The sequence below is a fragment of the Staurois parvus genome, unplaced genomic scaffold (assembly GCF_062004578.1).
Source record: "Staurois parvus isolate SC_StPar_1 unplaced genomic scaffold, SC_StPar_1.0 ptg001231l, whole genome shotgun sequence".
Lineage (NCBI taxonomy): Eukaryota > Metazoa > Chordata > Amphibia > Anura > Ranidae > Staurois > Staurois parvus.
This window is the reverse complement of record NW_028319027.1, coordinates 478,680-495,181: the sequence shown is the minus strand read 5'-3', so window position 1 is coordinate 495,181 and position 16,502 is coordinate 478,680. Positions and strand designations below refer to the sequence as shown.

Here is a 16,502-nt window from a genome sequence, read left to right as displayed (position 1 = left end):
GAATCACATGATATGGAGGGGATTGGAACACCTGAATTACATGATATGGGGGGGGGACAATACATTTGGTAATATAGTGTATGTTATTAATATCCAGATTTTCAATATCTGCTGAATTACAGGCATTGGAAACCAGAACTGGGAAGTCCACAATGTCTCCTCTGCAATGTACACGCTGTTTGCACCGCACATCAATGACAGTTATATTCTTACTGCTGACAGGGAAACCCGATTTCCACCATAAGGGAAGCAACTCTTGGCTCCCAGCCTTCACCTGGTCACGCCTCCCCTTAGGCTCCTCCCCTGGACTGAAACCGCTTACCCTGATATCACTGAACACCCTAAGATTTTCACAATGTGCATTAGAAGCTGCAGCCAATCAGATAGAGCTCTGCCTCATTTCCTGGCTGGAGGACATCCAGCATCATCTAGCACTTTCCTCTCCAGCCTGACTGTCTTTGGCTCTGGCCTTTTCATTCATTGGATTTCAGTTCTTTCAATCACGGAGACTCAGCATCACATGTGGGAGCTATCATGCAACAGCAGCCTACCTAGGAGCACCCGCCCCTCCAGACTGACACCCGCCCCTCCAGACTGACACCCGTCCATCGAGACATTGTCATATTTGCATAACTTCTTCCACTACTTGCATCAGGAATGAGGGCTCTTGTACCGAGGGAGGGGGCTGTGATGATTTCAGGAAGCTCAGCCCCTCCCACAAAGCCATAATCTGCCTGCACTGCATAGAGAAGCACAGAAGCCCCATACACTCCAAAACAAGCAACAAGAGAATAAAAAGATATTGATGAAAAAGCTGTATCTTCCACATCTGGGCTGGTTGGGAAGGCTTGGATGACCCATGGACATGAAAGGGTCAATGCTTCCTATGCAACCATTCCTTATATCACATTGTCTGTGTTGGTCTCCAAGGTGCCTGTTGTGTGGACTCTTGTATTGTGCAATGGGGAGGAGGAAGAGGAGTTACTAACAAGGAACAGATGTTAAAGGACCCCTCCGTCTTCTCATCTCACCATTACTAGGAGGACCTTCTGAGCTCTGCGAGGGGCTGAGGCTGGAAATACGGAGAAAGATTCAACCAGACTGACAACGCAGAGATCGTAGGTAACAATTGATGGGGGGGGCTACATGGAATGTGCATGGGGTGATTGGCCTGGAGTGAGTATGCAGATCAGAGAAGTCACAAATCAGCATGATGGCCAGGAAGTTAACATTTCTACAGGGTGGGGTCACCATATACAGAAATCTATATATTGGCACATCACGAGACTCATAACTGATTTTTTTTTTATTCGTTTATTATAGTTTGCATTAAACGACAGAGAGCACAATTAACATACCGGGAACACAAAATAATGCCCCCAAAGACATAAAACGCACATCGAGACCCATTACTGGATTGGAAAGCAAAACACCTGCTGGGATTCACACGTATGACCCAAATTGTGAAGAAACAGAGTAACAGGTAGGCTTGTCCCAATCCAGACCATTCATCAGGACCAATGGCTATGAAGATAAAATGGAAATGTCCGCCTGCCAGGCTCCGTATATGCCGTGCCTGCTGTGCGTCCAGAACGTGGCGCGGGGATAGTCATTGTTCACAAATAAATATTAATATATGTTGGTGATTGAAGATCTAATCATTATTATTGTGTTTCTCATTTTGGAACTTTCTCTACACATTTCATTTTTCTCTTCCTACCCCATTGGTCCCAATGAAGCCATTCCATTGACATCTGCCTTAGGACAAGCCTACCTACCACACCGTTTATTGACAATTTGTGTAATACGTGTGAATCTATAGAGGTGTGTTGCTTTCCAGTCCAGTGTTGGGTATTGATGTGTTTTATATCTTTGGAGACATGTTTTGTTCCCGGGATTTGACTTATCTGCAAACTGTAATAAACGGATAAGAAATAAAATGCGTTCCGTGTGTCGTGATGTGCCAATAAAGTCCGCTGGTTGTTGGTGGCAGAAGGCATTATATACCCGCTCTGATCCATTTTTCGCTAGTTGATATTTGAATGTGGCACTTTGGAAGTCTTTATTGATATACTGCTCATAAAAAATGAAAGTCACACTTTGTAATCCGAGTCTAGCATCCAGTCCATGAAACTCCTGAGATATTGATCTGGTCAGGAAAGTAGCAGAGCGGGTTGTTCATCAGTTTCAGCTGCTTTGGTGTTAATGAAATGAACAACAGGTGCACTAGATGGGCAACAATGAGACGAACCCCAAAACAGGAATGGTTTTACAGGTGGAGGCCACTGACATTTTTTTCCCTACTCATCTTTTCTGATTGCTTTTCACTAGTTTTGTAATTGGCTCGGGTCAGTGTCACTACTGGTAGCATGAAGCAATACCTGGACCCTATAGACAGTCCAACTCCTCCAGGATGGTACATCAACATGTGCCATTGCCAGAAGGTTTGCTGTGTCTCCCTGCACAGTCTCAAGAGCATGGAGGAGATTCCAGGAGACAGGCAGTTCCTCTAGGAGGGCTGGACAGGGCCGTAGAAGGTCCTTAACCCATCAGCAGGACCGGTATCTGCTCCTTTGTGCAAGGAGGAACAGGATGAGCCCTGCCAAAGCCCTACAAAATGACCTCCAGCAGGCCACTGGTGGGAATGTCTCTGACCAAACAATCAGAAATAGACTTCATGAGGGTGGCCTGAGGGCCCCACAACCTCTAGTGGGCCCTGTGCTCACTGCCCCAGCACCAAAGAGTTGGATTGGCATTTGCCACTGAACACCAGAAATGGCAGGTCCACCACTGGCCCCCTGTGCTTTTCACAGATGAGAGCAGGTTCCCCCTGAGCACATGTGACAGATGTGAAAGGGTCTGGAGAAGCCGTGGAGAACGTTCTGCTGCCTGTAACATGGTTCAGCATGACCATTTTGGTGGTGGGTCAGTGATGGTCTGGTGAGGCATATCCATGGAGGGACACACAGACCTCTACAGGCTAGACAATGGCACCCTGACTGCCATTAGGTATGGAGATGAGATCCTTGGACCCATTGTCAGACCCTACACTGGTGCAGTGGGTCCTTGGGTCCTCCTGGTGCAGTGGGCCCTGGATTCCTCCTGGTGCATGACAATGCCCGACCTCATGTGATGAAAGTATGCAGGCAGTTCCTGGAGGATGAAGGAATTGATACCATTGAATGGCCCACTGGGATGTCATGTTTCAGTTAATCCGCTAGGTTGCACCTCAAACTGTCCAGGAGCTCAGTGATGCCCTGGTCCAGATCTGGGAGGTAATACCTCAGGACACCATCCATTGTCTCATTAGGAGAATTTTAAATAAAGAAAAAAAAAAGAAAACTAAAAGGATTTTTCTTTGTTTTTGTTCTAAAACTTTGCAAATAACCTTTCTTCAGCCATGGGCAGCACAGCCAGGGATAGGACTGGCAACTATCATCTTGGATAAAGTATTAATCTTGGATTAAGTATTGAGCATTGCACTTCGGCTCTACATCATCTGGATAACTCCTCTCTATCCCATCACGGGTAAATGTCTGCGAGATATATCCATCTGTAATATTGCCCATGCCACGTATGAATGCTAATCCACCCAGCACTGCGATATGGTAATCTATACTGCTTTCAAAATCCACCTATAACTGAAGCTGATTCATTACTATCAATGTTCTTATTGGTAATATTTGCTGCTTCACAAATCTTTAACTCTGGTCCATATTACTGTGGTGTTTATTTTGCTCTTATTGTCTAACCAACATTTATGAGCTGATCCTAGTTTTTACAACTCTGCCCTCCTGCTCTCTTGCTGTCTCTTGTAGTCCTCCTTTGGTGTGAGAAGTTTGCCCTGCTAGCCATGTGTATCTGCTAAGCAATCCTAATTGATTAATTAGCAATACCCCACCCAACTCTATAAATGTAGGCCTTCCTTAGGGGAGGCACAGCCAGGGGTAGCATTGGCAACTATCATCATGGATGAAGTATTCATCTTGGATCAGGGGCGGACTGACCATTTGGAAACTCGGGCACTGCCCGAGGGCCCGGGGTCAGTAAGGGGCCCCATGAGATGCCCCTGGTACCTTTTTCATAGGCTGCTTTGAGTTTGGGCAAGGACACAGGGGCCGCATGATCCCCTATTGCCCGGGGGCCCCATGAGTTGTCAGTCCGCCCCTGTCTTGGATTAAGTATTGAGAAGTGCACTTTGGAGAATGGACAAACTGAGAAGGCACAGCAAACACCAGCAAAACACTAAACAGACAACAGGTGACATGTTTCCCCATCCAGCTCTTACCCAGTCTGCTTCTTCAGCTCACCACTCTGTAACATGCACTCCCTACTCCTTCTCACAGTTGTATCCTCTCTTCAAACTCTCTCTCCTTCACCCCTCTTCTCCACCCCACAGCTTATATATATCACCCTCACTCCTTTCTTCACCATATTACTGTACTCATCAACTGCTGCTAATTCTGAACCCACATACTAATAAAACCACCAGGACACTGGAACCTGACCCTCCATATAAGTCATACTCCCATATTACCTCCCTCACCCTTCTGCTTCTCCTAATATCTGGAGACATTTCCCCAAATCTTGAGCCGCCATCTTTTTCCTTTGACCAACAAACCTGGTGCCCCCTATGCTCTAACAGCGGTCACAAACCACACAACCTGATTACAATTCCTCTTCTTCCTAGAACCAGCCTCCCCTTTTCCTGTGCCCTTTGGAATGCCCGCTCTGTCTGTAACAAACTCACCTCTGTCCATGACCTTCTTATCACAAACTTCTTTAACTTGCTTGCAATTACGAAAACCTGGCTTCATGAATCAGACTTTTCCTCTCCTGCTGCCCTCTCCCATGGTGGTCTCTTCTGGACTCTCCCAGGCCTAGTGAACGGAAAAGAGGTGGAGTTGGAATCCTCCTATCCCCTCAGAGCACTTTTCAAGTCCTCCATTCACCTCCTTCTCTGTCCCTCTCCTCATTTGAAGGTCACTCTGTTCATCTGTTCTCTCCAGTTTCTTTAAGAATTGCTGTGATCTGCGTGGCAAGACCTCCTCACCACCAAATTCAAGGACATTAGACGCATCCCTACTCCACTCAATATATTACATAGCCTTACACCCTCCCTTAACTTAACACATTGGACTAAAAAAGGCATAATACACATCACTGACCTCTATGACAATCAACATATATACCCGTGTCATGACCTTCAGAGTAAATACAATCTTCCTCCTTCTGAATACTATACCTATCTAAGAATCATGTGTTGTCTACAAATAACAAAAATATCTCGCTATTCGGAGATCCCAATGACTGCGCACCACTTCTTCTCCAAAATGCAATATCCTGGTAAGGGCATCTCCACCTTTTACACATACCTCACTAATCTGCAATTTGCTCTACATACTACTTCCCTAACAAATTGGGAAAAAATACTCTCAGAGAATATTACAACACAAGCTTGGGAAAAGGCGTTTAGCGTTACTTACAAATCCACCCGGTGTACCTCCCATCGGGAGTCGTATCTGAAAATCCTCCACCAATGGTATCTCACCCCGGTTAAACTATCAATCTATTATCCAAACCACTCTTCCTCTTGCTGGAGACAATGTGGTGAAATTTGCTCCACTCTACACATCCTGTGGCACTGAAAATCACTTAGATCATATTGGAATAGTCTTTTCAAACTGATCCCTGAAATATCTGGAACCATGATTACCCCAAACCCCTCCTTAGCGCTCCTGCATATAGGAAATTAAACATTTCCAATTGACTCCCTCACCATTATCACTCACATACTTTTCACAGCCAAAATTAACATCACTAGACTATGGGACACCGCCAATGCTCCTTCTCTTACATCCCTGATTCAAGATCTCAATTCCAATGTGACATGGAAATGAGGTCATTTTCAAATAACTTCTCCCAGCATAAGTTCACCTCTCAATGGGCTCGTTGGTTACAACACCCAAAATGCACTATACAACTTTGATTAAAATTCCACATACCCACATATGACCCATTAACCAAATCCACCCCAAGCTGGTACCTCCTCCCCTACCAAGTTATACCCCTTCCCTCCCCCTCTTTCAATAGACTGAGAGAGATACCATAGTACAAATTAAACAAGCATATTGAACCCCTCCAAGTAATGGGGGGGGGGGGTTTGCAAAAGTCTAGAGAGCAGTAGCATCAGAGGTATTCCCACAAATATGTTGAACTAGTGAACGAGGCAGTTGAGAAGGTATTAAACGGGAGAAAAATAGGGGGGGGGGGGGAAGGGGTATAACTTGGTAGGGGAGGAGGTACCAGCTTGGGGTGGATTTGGTTCTTGTTGAACCATTTAACATCTTCTGTTATGTTCGTGAAAATCTCAATAAAAATATTGAACATAAGAATTGCTGTGATCTGTCATCCTCCTGGACCGGTATCAAGCTTCTTTGATGACTTCTCTGCCTGGCTGCCTTACTTTCTCTCTTCTGAAATTCCCACAATCATTCTCGGTGACTTCAACATCCCTGTTACTCTTAACACTCCTGCTACCTCTAAACTTCTGAGCATATCCACTGCTTTTTACCTAAAACAATGGACGCATGCTTCTACTCACTCCAATGGTAACGGCCTTGACCTTGTATTCTCCTACCTATGCACTCCTTGCAACCTCACCAACTTTCCTCTTCCTCTCTCTGATCCCTTATTAGCTTCACTCTCTCCTTGGCTTTCTCCTCCTTGTCTTCCAACTACCAAACAGTTACCCTTAGAAACCTTTGTTATCTTAACCCTTCTCTTCTTTTTCAGCAACAGATTGTCTCTATGACAAAATCTCAGCCCTGTCCTGCCACAACCTGGCCACTGCTGTCTAGAACTGTTCACTATCATCCACCGTGGACACATTGGCCCCCCTCACTACACACAGAATTAGGCCCCGACCCCTACAGCCCTGGCAAACAGACAATACCAGATGCCTCAAAAAACGTAGCCGTGCTCTGGAGCATTTATGGCGTAAGACTAGGACCCATCAAGACTTCGACCAACATAAATCTGGCCTTCAATGTACAATTTCTGTCTCCACACTGCCAAACAGACCTATTTTATCCCTCTCATTAACACCCTCTCAAGCAATCCCTGTCAACTCTTTTCTACCTTTAACTCTCTACTTCGTCCTTCTTTACCTCCACCCACTAACTCACTGCCCAGGAGATCGCTAATCACTTCAATAATAAGATTGATACAATTCGTGATGAGATCTCCACTGTACAGATATCTCCCTCACCCTACACTCCTTGTCCACCAGACATCTCCCTCACCCTACGCTCCTTGTCCACCAGACATCTCCCTCACCCTACGCTCCTTGTCCACCAGACATCTCCCTCACCCTACGCTCCTTGTCCACCAGACATCTCCCTCACCCTACGCTCCTTGTCCACCAGACATCTCCCTCACCCTACGCTCCTTGTCCACCAGACATCTCCCTCACCCTACGCTCCTTGTCCACCAGACATCTCCCTCACCCTACGCTCCTTGTCCACCAGACATCTCCCTCACCCTACGCTCCTTGTCCACCAGACTTCTCCCTCACCCTACGCTCCTTGTCCACCAGACTTCTCCCTCACCCTACGCTCCTTGTCCACCAGACTTCTCCCTCACCCTACGCTCCTTGTCCACCAGACTTCTCCCTCACCCTACGCTCCTTGTCCACCAGACTTCTCCCTCACCCTACGCTCCTTGTCCACCAGACTTCTCCCTCACCCTACGCTCCTTGTCCACCAGACTTCTCCCTCACCCTACGCTCCTTGTCCACCAGACTTCTCCCTCACCCTACGCTCCTTGTCCACCAGACTTCTCCCTCACCCTACGCTCCTTGCCCACCAGACTTCTCCCTCACCCTACGCTCCTTGCCCACCAGACTTCTCCCTCACCCTACGCTCCTTGTCCACCAGACTTCTCCCTCACCCTACGCTCCTTGTCCACCAGACTTCTCCCTCACCCTACGCTCCTTGTCCACCATACTTCTCCCTCACCCTACGCTCCTTGTCCACCAGACATCTCCCTCACCCTACGCTCCTTGCCCACCAGACATCTCCCTCACCCTACGCTCCTTGCCCACCAGACATCTCCCTCACCCTACGCTCCTTGCCCACCAGACATCTCCCTCCACCCTACACTCCTTGTCCACCAGACATCTCCCTCCACCCTACACTCCTTGTCCACCTGCACAATCTATACTTTCCTTGTTTAACCCAGCTACTATGGAGGAGGTTGGTCAACTTTTTTCTAAAGCTCACCTAATCACCTGCACCCTGGACCCTTTTCCTTCACAAATCCCCCGGTTACCCTCTGGCTCTATCTTTCTATTTCAATGGTTTTTATTAAATTTTAAACAGTATAAACAGAGGCAATAAAACACGCCCACGCAGGGGCTATCAATTGCACAGATAAACAATATGCAAAATAAAAAAAAAGGAAAAACAATGCTCTAATGCCAACAGGGCAAAAGGTACGCCCACGCAGGGGCTATCAATGGCACATAGGTTACAAAACAGTAATGTAACTGGTTATAACAACTAAATGCAGCTGCCCAGTCACACCAAAAACAGAGAGAGAGAGAAAAAAAGAAAAGAGAGAAAGAAAAGAAAGGAAAAAAAAAAAAAAAAAAAAAAAAAAAGGGGGTGGGGGCAAAGAGCAGGGATTCAAGAGCGCCAACACCGAACGCCATTACATCCCCAGACTAGCCGGGGGGAGTGAGGGAAGGGCATATTGCAACCACGGCTCCCATATTTTCAAAAATTTACGTTGGGAGTCCTTGCGGATACTCGACATCTGTTCGTTGAGCATCATAGTGGTCATACGATCCCGCACCCAATGAAGAGGGACAAACGGACTCTTCCAGGCCTGAGCAATTGTTCTAGTGGCGGATAAAAACAGATAGGAAGCCAACTTCTGCTGGTGAGCTAAGAGGCCCGGTATGGGGCAATGAAGCAAGGCATACCGAGCATCTCGGCGTATGGAGAGATGGAACAAGGTGAAAAAGGAGACCAAATACACGAGACCAAAAATGAAACAGTCTCGGGCATGACCACCAGATATGTAATACATCACCACGATGACCACAACCCCGAAAACATTGATCACTACAGGCAGGGTTAGCCCGGGCCAGCCGAGCCGGAACCCAGTACCAACGAAACAATACCTTATAGGCTGCCTCCAGTGTGGTCGTATTAAATGAGCATTTAGCTATGAGTGACTAGGCCTTATTCCAGTCCTCCAGATCCACAGCCACTCCCAGGTCGCGCTCCCACTGAACAACATATGAAAGAGAAGTATGCGACGAGCGTCTGTTCAGAGCTGCATAAAGAAGGGATATAAGGCCCGGAGCGCCCGGACGCAGTTGGCAGAGCTGTTCAAAGGCAGATTTCTGGTACGGGAACGCAGAAGTACCCCGCAGCGAGAGCAGCCAGTGTCGCAATTGAAGATATCGAAAAAATTCCGCCGGGGGGATATTCCGGGATTCCCGAAGAGAGTCCCAGGTGGGAAAGGACCGAAAAATCAAAAAGTGTTGCACCTGCGAAAAACCATTAGTCACCCACCAAGAAAACGCCCCTGGGTGATCCAAACCCGGCGGGAAAAGAGGGTTGTTAATAATTGGGAGCAAAGGCAGAAAAGGTGACATCAGACCACCAGAGTAACGCACCGAGTCCCAAACTTGTAGGCCATGAAGTAACATCGGACTCAGTGCCATAGGGCGCAGGGCAGGGGGAAGCCATAGAAGAGTCGATAGTGCGATAGGGGCACAATTAGGTAGTTCCAACAGGACCCAGAGGGGGACGTCGGAAGAGGCGTGCAACATAGACAGCGGGGCAATCTGGCTTGATAATACTTAGTCACATTAGGCACCTCAAGACCACCCTGAAGTCTATGGGCAAAAAGCGTACTTTTGGATACTCTGGGGTGCTTATCGGCCCAGATAAAACGCATTAACTTTGCCTGAAGCAACCGAAGAAAATGAGGGGGAACCCGCACCGGAAGTGTGCGAAAATAATACAACAATTTTGGCAAGATGGTCATTTTCACCGAATTAACCCGTCCTATCCAAGACAGGTGCGGAAATTGCCAAGAATGCATAAGAGAGGATAGAGAGCTAAGCAATGGATAGTAATTCGCAGCAAACAAGGAGTCATAAGTGGGGGTCAAGCGAATGCCTAAGTATTCAAGAGAAGAGGAAGCCCATTTGTAAGGGAAGTGGGATTGTAGGCGCGAAACCAAATCTGAAGCCAAAGTAATATTGAGGGCGACAGTCTTATCCAAGTTGATACGGAGACCCGAAATCAAGGAGAAGCGCTCAAGAACCTGTTGCAAATTAGGAAGCGTCGTCAGGGGGTTAGTAAGAGTCAGGAGGGCATCATCCGCAAAAAGGTTCAGTTTGAATTCCTGTCCCGCGTAAGGAACCCCCGATACATTGCAATCGGTCCGAAGCACCAAAGCCAACGGCTCAAGCGCCAGGACAAAGAGCGCTGGGGACAGGGGGCAACCCTGTCTCATCCCTCGCCCAATAGGAAAGGGATCTCTGGTTCTATCTTTCATTCTTTAACTCATATCTTCAATCTCTTCCTTTCTGGCATCTTCCCCAACTGTCTAAAATGTATTCTAGTCACCCCCATACTTAAAAAGGCCTCACTGGACCTCACCAATCTTGGCAACCTAATACCCATCTTCTTACTCCCTTTTGCCTCCAAACTCCTTGAATGTCTAGTATACAACTGGCTGAGCTGCCACCTTATTGAGAATAACCTTCTCGATCCCCTTCAGTCTGGATTTCACCCACAACACTCCACAGAAACTGCTCTCCTCAAACTAACCACTAAAACCAATGGTCACTACTCAGTACTCTTACTGTTGGACCTTTCTGCTGCCTTTGACACAATTGACCACCCCCCCTCCTCAAAAAACTCTATTTACTTGGTCTCCATGACTGTACTCTCCATTGGTTCAAATCGTACCTATCTCACCGCAACTTCAGTGTCACTTACAACTCTACTTGCTCCTCTCCTACTCCTCTTACTGTTGGGGTCCCCCAAGGTTCTGTCCTTGGACCTCTCCTATTCTCGATCTATACTTCTTCCTTGGGTCAGCTGATAGAAATGGTATTGGAAACCATAGGAATCTATGCTGATGACACACAAATCTATCTCTCTACTCCTCAGCTCACCCCATCAGTTTCCACATGTATCACCGATTTACAGACATATCAGATTGGATGTCACTCCACTTCCTAAAACTCAATCTATCCAAAACTGAGCTCATAATATTTCCTCCCCCATATGCCTCTTCCCCTGATTTCTGCATCAGGATCAATAGCACCACTATCAACCCATCCCTGCATGCCGGGGTGCTAGGTGTAACCCTGGATTCTGAACTATCCTATCAGGCCCACATCCAATCCCTGTCCAAATCATGCCGCCTCAAACTCCACAACATCTCCAGAATACGCCCCTTTTTAACCAATGATACCACAAAGCTCCTAATTCACTCCCTGGTCATCTCTCTCCTCGACTACTGCAACTCCCTCCTCATTGGCAGAACTTTACATAGGACATCCCCCCTCCAAACCAAAATAAATTATTGTGGTGCCAAATATGAGTGGTGTAAATTAATTAATTAGCCCCCTAGGGTTTTTTTTTTTACAGCTGCCCTTAAAAAGTGAAAGTGACAGACCTAGATCTCCTCTGTAACTCTAAACTGAACACCTGTAAAAGTTATGAAAGCGTCGTCTATGGAGATTCTTAAGTAGCGTAGTTTGTCGCCATTCCATATGCGTGCGCAATATTAAAGCGTGGCATTCTAGGTATATATTTTTTCTCCGTAACATCCTCTTTCATATTTTACAAAATAATTGGGGCCATTTATTTTTTTAATTCACTAAAGTGCATTTTTTCCATAAAAATTGCGTTTGAAAAACTGCTGAGTGAACAATCGCCATTTCATTCTCGAAGGTCTTTGCTAAAAAAATATATATATATATATATATATATATATATATATATTGTAACAGGGTTAGCTCGGCAGCGGGTGTGTGTGACCCCCTGGATGGGTGCACAACACAAAAAAAAATAGGCACAGCACAACAATAGTGGAGGTGAAAACAAACAGGTGCAATTTATTTACAATATTTACAGAAAAAATGATAAACAAAAAGAAACATCAAAATAAATCCTGGCCAACTTGGCTACTTACTGCAACAACAGCTTTCCCTAGCTACCCACTAGGTACAGCCTGCTGCTATACCTAGTTGCTAGTACTGGAGGCCGGCCACACAGGCTTTGGTCTCTCTGCACACAGATAACAGGTCAGCTCCCCAGACAGTTCAGGCACAGATCTGGTTCCAGGGTGGAGCAACTCCCTAAGCACTCTGGGAGGTTTTATAGAGGTGTTTAATGAGCCCACTACCTTCAGCTGGGCTCATTACCTCAGTGCTGAAGGACTCAGCACTTCCCTCTAGTGGTACAAATCCCCATAAACCCTGAATCTCGGACAAATATATCGTCCATCCAGGACGCAACCAGGTGATTTCACCTGCCTACTGTCACATACCCCCCCCCCTCTTGTTTCAACCTTGGGGTTGTAACACCAGTAGCCAGGCAGGCATGTACCCGGGATAAAGCATCCACATTTCCCATCTGAACACCAGGGCGATGCTTCACCGTGAAGGTAAATTCCTGTAGGGCCAGAAACCAGCTATTTACCCTTCTATTGGTCTCCTTATTTTGAGCCATCCATTTCAAGGGAGCGTGGTCTGTGATCAGGTCAAAATGTCTGCCCAGCAGATAGTACCGAAGGGAATCTAGGGCCCACTTTACCGCTAAACACTCCTTCTCAATTTTGGCGTAATTTTCCTCGTGAGACTTTAGCTTTCGGCTGAGATAGATTACTGGGTGCTCCTCCCCCTGCCAAACCTGGGACAGCACTGCTCCTAAGCCAACATTGGATGCATCCGTCTGGACCACAAAGTCTTTTGAGAAGTCTGGGGAGTATAGGACTGGCTGGCTACATAGGGCCCTTTTTAAAGACTGGAAGGCTGCTTCAGCATCAGGGGACCACTTAACCATGACAGGCTCCTTCCCTTTTGTCAGGTTGGTTAGGGGTACTGCCATAGAAGCAAAATGGGGAATGAATCGCCGATAGTAGCCAGCAATTCCTAGAAAAGCCCGTACCTGCTTTTTGTTATTTGGGCGTGGCCAATTCTGTATCGCTTCCACTTTGTTTATCTGAGGTTTTATTACCCCTCTCCCAATAGTGTACCTGGCCTCCTCCTGTCCAATCGTACACTTCTTTGGGTTGGCCGTAAACCCAGCTTTCCGTATTGAGTCTAGCACAGCCTGAACTTTTGGCAAATGTGAGGCCCAGTCTGCGCTATGGACAATCACATCGTCCAAGTACGCTGCAGCATACTTCTGATGGGGACGAAGAATCTGATCCATTTTTCGCTGAAAGGTGGCCGGTGCATTCTGTAACCCGAACGGCATTCTTTTATACTGGAATGACCCTTCTGGGGTTACAAATGCAGTCTTCTCCTTTGCCGACTTAGCTAGGGGAATTTGCCAATAACCTTTTGTCAAGTCTAGTGTTGTCATGTACCGGGCTGCTCCCAGTCGGTCGATTAGTTCATCTATCCTTGGCATGGGGTAGGTGTCAAATTTTGTAACTTTATTCAACTGTCGAAAGTCGTTACAAAATCGCCAGCTCCCATCTGGTTGGGCACCAACACTATGGGGCTGGACCAGTCACTTTGGGACTCCTCTATCACCCCCAAATCTAGCATTCTCTGTACTTCCCCACGTATTGCCTCCCGTCGAGCCTCTGGGATTCTATAGGGTTTCAGTTTTACTCTTTCACCCGGTGGGGTGATAATGTCATGCTCCACCCCCGAGGTTTGTCCCGGCAGCTCAGAAAAAACATCTGTGTTGCGGAGCACAAACTCTTTAGCCTCCTGTTTTTGAACTGTAGACAGCGTGACTGCTATTCCAACCTCCGGAACCAAGCAGTTAGATGGCACTGGTGACAAACCCTCAGCAACTAGGGATTCCCTGTCTCTCCAGGCCTTTAGCAGATTAATGTGGTAGATCTGCTCCGGTTTCCGCCTTCCTGGTTGTCTGACCCTGTAATTCACTTCACTCACTTTCTCAATCACCTCGTAGGGGCCATGCCATTTGGCCAGGAATTTGCTTTCAACCGTAGGGATTAGCACTAGCACTCTATCTCCTTCAGCAAATGACCTGGTCCGGGCCCCCCGATTGTACACCCTCTGCTGCGCTAACTGTGCTTGGGACAAATGTTCCTTTACGATAGGCATGACCTGGGCAATTCTATCTTGCATTTGGGCGACGTGCTCAATCACACTCCGGTGGGGAGAACTCTCACTTTCCCAAGTTTCCTTGGCGATATCTAACAGCCCCCTTGGGTGTCTCCCATAGAGCAACTCAAATGGTGAAAACCCTGTGGAGGACTGGGGTACCTCCCGGATGGCAAACATCAAATAGGGTACTAAATAATCCCAACCCTTTCCATCCTTATCTACCACCTTCCTTAGCATTTGTTTTAGGGTTTTGTTGAACCTTTCCACCAACCCGTCAGTTTGGGGATGATACACAGAGGTGCGCAACTGTTTTACCTTGAACAGTTTGCACAGCTCTTTCATCACCCGGGACATAAAGGGGGTTCCCTGATCCGTCAGCAGTTCCTTTGAAATACCCACTCGGCTGAAAATGAGGAATAGCTCCTTAGCTATTGTCTTGGCAGAGGTATTTCGGAGTGGAATTGCTTCTGGATAGCGGGTGGCATAGTCGAGTATGACCAACAGGTACTGATGCCCCCTAGCGGATTTCACCAGCGGACCTACCAAATCCATGGCAATCCTTTCAAAGGGGACCTCAATGATGGGAAGAGGTACCAGTGGACTACGGAAATGGGGCATAGGGGCCGACTTCTGACACACAGGGCAAGAGGAACAGTAATTTTCCACCTCCTTAATGACCCCAGGCCAATAGAACCGCTGCAGTACTCTTTCCCGTGTTTTCTCCGCCCCCAAATGACCCCCAAGGATGTGTCCATGGGCCAACTCCAACACCAACTTCCTGTAAGGTCTGGGCACCACCAGTTGCTCAATGGTTTCTTCTGCCCCCTGAGCAACTCGATAGAGTAGGTCCCTTTCCACAAGGAAGTATGGATAAGCAGCAGTTTTCTCAGGACTCACTAGTTGGCCATCTACTTTTACTACATTTTCCCGGGCTTTTATCAGCGTGGGGTCTTTCAGCTGTTCGGTTGCAAAATTTTCCCTATGCACCTCTAAGTCCGAGAACTCCACAACCGGCAGATTTTCATCTGAGGAGGCGGGCTCCTCCTCAGTTCCTTGGGTCTCCCCAGCTAGTACCGACAAGGGGAACTTGGGAGAGACCTCACCACACTCAGACGCTTTCTGGGATTCACCTTCCTGGTCTGCAGGGGAGACAGTGGGGGGGTCAGAACAATCCCAGAGTTCCCAGAATTTTGGAAAATCCCTCCCCACAATGGCATCATGTGGTAAATGAGGTACCAATCCTACCTGATGAGACAGGTTACCTTTGGGGGTCTCAAAAAACACAGTAGCCACGGGATACTCCCTAGTGTCCCCATGCACACAAATCACCGCCACCTTTTTATGCCCAGAGACCTTTGTAGTGACCATCTCCTCTCTTATCAAGGTTACCAGGCTACCTGAATCCAGCAACCCCACAATATTATTTCCATTAACAGTCATTTTGCACAAATGTTTCTCAGTGCCCGGGCTGGCCGTGCATACCACTGTCGCAAACAGCGACTGACGTCTATTGCTCAGAAAGTCACACTGCATAGGCTCATCCACCACTGGGCAATTAGCTGCAATGTGTCCCTCTTGCCGGCAGCGGTAACAGACAATTCTTTTCACCGCTTCTTGCAGCCTTGGCCTTCCTGGCCGCTCTTGCCAGACATTGGGTAATACTCCCACCCTCTCACTCTCTCCACCCTCACCCCTTGTAGTCATCTTACCCGCCGCTGGGGATGGTCTGGTCTTAGGGTGGAAAGTCCGTGAGTCTCTGGAAGAAGAGGTCAGGTTCTCAGTAGCCAAGTATCTCTCCACTAGATCCACCAGCTTGTCTGCGGTCTCTGGGTCTCCATGGCTGACCCACTTTTGAATAGTAGTAGGCAGAGACCTTAGGAACCGATCCATGACGACACGTTCCACAATTTTTGGGGCGGTCAAAGTCTCTGGCTGCAGCCACTTCCTGCTCAGGTGAATGAGATCATACATCTGTGACCTGGGAGGTTTCCCAAGCCGAAAAGTCCAATTATGTACCCGCTGAGCACGGACAGCGAGGGTAACACCCAACCGGGCCAAAATTTCCACTTTTAGCACATCATAGTTTTTGGCTTGGTCCGGCTCTAGGTCATCGTAAGCTTTTTGCGACTCTCCAGTTAATAATGGGGCCATAAAT

The 16,502-nt window shown here is 47.4% G+C and overlaps 1 protein-coding gene across 2 annotated transcripts in view; it reads left to right on the top strand.

Annotated features, from left to right (window-relative positions):
- The first annotated feature begins 1,007 nt into the window (after positions 1-1,007).
- The window catches only part of LOC149437994 (uncharacterized), a 57,227-nt gene continuing 41,732 nt past the window's right edge, over positions 1,008-16,502 (top strand). Inside the window, exon 1 of one of the 2 annotated variants that reach the window (XM_089660364.1) lies at positions 1,008-1,122. The gene's annotated coding sequence lies outside the window, so the exon portion shown is untranslated. The remainder of the gene's footprint in view (positions 1,123-16,502) is intronic. The other variant, XM_089660365.1, reaches the window with a different exon arrangement.